Raw genomic sequence first — 3,711 nt, 5'->3', positions numbered from 1 at the left:
GGCGCCAAATGGTCTGGCCGCGGTGACGTCCTCTGAAGATCCTAAGCGGAGATGCGGCAGCGGCACGCAGGACGCGCCGGCGCAATGAAGTCATTGCGCATTCCGGCGCATGCGCAGTCAGCGCTGCCCGTGTTCCTGCGCATGCGCAGTCAGCGCTGCCGGGGATTTCTCTTAGCGGTACGGGGTACCGGCGGTGTGGGATATAGCGGTACGCCGTACCACCCCGTACCGCCTGAATTGCACCACTGGGGTTTAAATTCGTTAGGCCCCGCCCATTTGGGTCCAGAAGCCCATAATACCATTCATAGTATACATCATGACATGGCTGAGGGTTGAGATACTTTTGGCCACGCCCCTTTTGCCTAGAAGCCCCTAAACCCATTGAAATAGCATTGGGGGTTTAAATTCGTTAGGCCCGGCCCATTTGGGTCCAGAAGCCCATAATACCATTCATAGTATAGATCATGATATGGCTGAGGGTTGAGATACTTTTGGTCACGCCCCTTTTGCCTAGAAGCCCCTAAACCCATTGAAATAGCATTGGGGGTTTAAATTCGTTAGGCCCCGCCCATTTGGGTCCAGAAGCCCATAATACCATTCATAGTATAGATCATGACATGGCTGGGGGTTGAGATACTTTTGGCCACGCCCCTTTTGCCTAGAAGCCTCAAAACCCATTGAAATAGCATTGGGGGTTTAAATTCGTTAGGCCCCGCCCATTTGGGTCCAGAAGCCCATAATACCTTTCATAGTATGGACCATTACATGGCTGAGGGTTGAGATACTTTTGGCCACGCCCCTTTTGCCTAGAAGCCCCTAAACCCATTGAAATAGCATTCGGGGTTTAAATTCGTTAGGCCCCGCCCATTTGGGTCCAGAAGCCCATAATACCATTCATAGTATAGACCATGATATGGCTGAGGGTTGAGATACTTTTGGTCACGCCCCTTTTGCCTAGAAGCCCCTAAACCCATTGAAATAGCATTGGGGGTTTAAATTCGTTAGGCCCCGCCCATTTGGGTCCAGAAGCCCATAATACCATTCATAGTATAGATCATGACATGGCTGGGGGTTGAGATACTTTTGGCCACGCCCCTTTTGCCTAGAAGCCTCAAAACCCATTGAAATAGCATTGGGGGTTTAAATTCGTTAGGCCCCGCCCATTTGGGTCCAGAAGCCCATAATACTATTCATAGTATAGATCATGACATGGCTGAGGGTTGAGATAATTTTGGCCACGCCCCTTTTGCCTAGAAGCCCCTAAACCCATTGAAATAGCATTGGGGGTTTAAATTCGTTAGGCCCCGCCCATTTGGGTCCAGAAGCCCATAATACCATTCATAGTATACATCATGACATGGCTGAGGGTTGAGAAACTTTTGGCCACGCCCCTTTTGCCTAGAAGCCCCTAAACCCATTAAAATAGCATTGGGGGTTTAAATTCGTTAGGCCCCGCCCATTTGGGTCCAGAAGCCCATAATACCATTCATAGTATACATCATGACATGGCTGAGGGTTGAGATACTTTTGGCCACGCCCCTTTTGCCTAGAAGCCCCTAAACCCATTGAAATAGCATTGGGGGTTTAAATTCGTTAGGCCCCGCCCATTTGGGTCCAGAAGCCCATAATACCATTCATAGTATAGATCATGACATGGCTGGGGGTTGAGATACTTTTGGCCACACCCCTTTTGCCTAGAAGCCTCAAAACCCATTGAAATAGAATTGGGGGTTTAAATTCGTTAGGCCCCGCCCATTTGGGTCCAGAAGCCCATAATACTATTCATAGTATAGATCATGACATGGCTGAGGGTTGAGATAATTTTGGCCACGCCCCTTTTGCCTAGAAGCCCCTAAACCCATTGAAATAGCATTGGGGGTTTAAATTCGTTAGGCCCGGCCCATTTGGGTCCAGAAGCCCATAATACCATTCATAGTATAGATCATGATATGGCTGAGGGTTGAGATACTTTTGGTCACGCCCCTTTTGCCTAGAAGCCCCTAAACCCATTGAAATAGCATTGGGGGTTTAAATTCGTTAGGCCCCGCCCATTTGGGTCCAGAAGCCCATAATACCATTCATAGTATAGATCATGACATGGCTGGGGGTTGAGATACTTTTGGCCACGCCCCTTTTGCCTAGAAGCCTCAAAACCCATTGAAATAGCATTGGGGGTTTAAATTCGTTAGGCCCCGCCCATTTGGGTCCAGAAGCCCATAATACTATTCATAGTATAGATCATGACATGGCTGAGGGTTGAGATAATTTTGGCCACGCCCCTTTTGCCTAGAAGCCCCTAAACCCATTGAAATAGCATTGGGGGTTTAAATTCGTTAGGCCCCGCCCATTTGGGTCCAGAAGCCCATAATACCATTCATAGTATACATCATGACATGGCTGAGGGTTGAGATACTTTTGGCCACGCCCCTTTTGCCTAGAAGCCCCTAAACCCATTAAAATAGCATTGGGGGTTTAAATTCGTTAGGCCCCGCCCATTTGGGTCCAGAAGCCCATAATACCATTCATAGTATACATCATGACATGGCTGAGGGTTGAGATACTTTTGGCCACGCCCCTTTTGGCTAGAAGCCCCTAAACCCATTGAAATAGCATTGGGGGTTTAAATTCGTTAGGCCCCGCCCATTTGGGTCCAGAAGCCCATAATACCATTCATAGTATAGATCATGACATGGCTGGGGGTTGAGATACTTTTGTCCACACCCCTTTTGCCTAGAAGCCTCAAAACCCATTGAAATAGAATTGGGGGTTTAAATTCGTTAGGCCCCGCCCATTTGGGTCCAGAAGCCCATAATACTATTTATAGTATAGATCATGACATGGCTGAGGGTTGAGATAATTTTGGCCACGCCCCTTTTGCCTAGAAGCCCCTAAACCCATTGAAATAGCATTGGGGGTTTAAATTCGTTAGGCCCCGCCCATTTGGGTCCAGAAGCCCATAATACCATTCATAGTATACATCATGACATGGCTGAGGGTTGAGATACTTTTGGCCACGCCCCTTTTGCCTAGAAGCCCCTAAACCCATTGAAATAGCATTGGGGGTTTAAATTCGTTAGGCCCGGCCCATTTGGGTCCAGAAGCCCATAATACCATTCATAGTATAGATCATGACATGGCTGAGGGTTGAGATACTTTTGGCCACGCCCCTTTTGCCTAGAAGCCCCTAAACCCATTGAAATAGCATTGGGGGTTTAAATTCGTTAGGCCCCGCCCATTTGGGTCCAGAAGCCCATAATACCATTCATAGTATAGATCATGACATGGCTGAGGGTTGAGATACTTTTGGCCACGCCCCTTTTGCCTAGAAGGCCCTAAACCCATTGGAATAGCATTGGGGTTTTAAATTCGTTAGGCCCCGCCCCTTTGGGTCCAGAAGCCCATAATCCCATTCATAGTATAGATCATGACATGGCTGAGGGTTGAGATACTTTTGGCCACGCCCCTTTTGCCTAGAAGCCCCTAAACCCATTGAAATAGCATTTGGGGTTTAAATTTGTTAGGCCCCGCCCATTTGGGTCCAGAAGCCCATAATACCATTCATAGTATACATCATGACATGGCAGAGGGTTGAGATACTTTTGGCCACGCCCCTTTTGCCTAGAAGCCCCTAAACCCATTGAAATAGCATTGGGGGGTTAAATTCGTTAGGCCCCGCCCATTTGGGTCCAGAAGCCCATAATACCATTCATA

This window comes from Crinia signifera, chromosome 5 (genome assembly GCF_055691185.1).
Source record: "Crinia signifera chromosome 5, ASM5569118v1, whole genome shotgun sequence".
Lineage (NCBI taxonomy): Eukaryota > Metazoa > Chordata > Amphibia > Anura > Myobatrachidae > Crinia > Crinia signifera.
The sequence above is the reverse complement of the archived record's forward strand: the minus strand, read 5'-3'. Positions refer to the sequence as shown.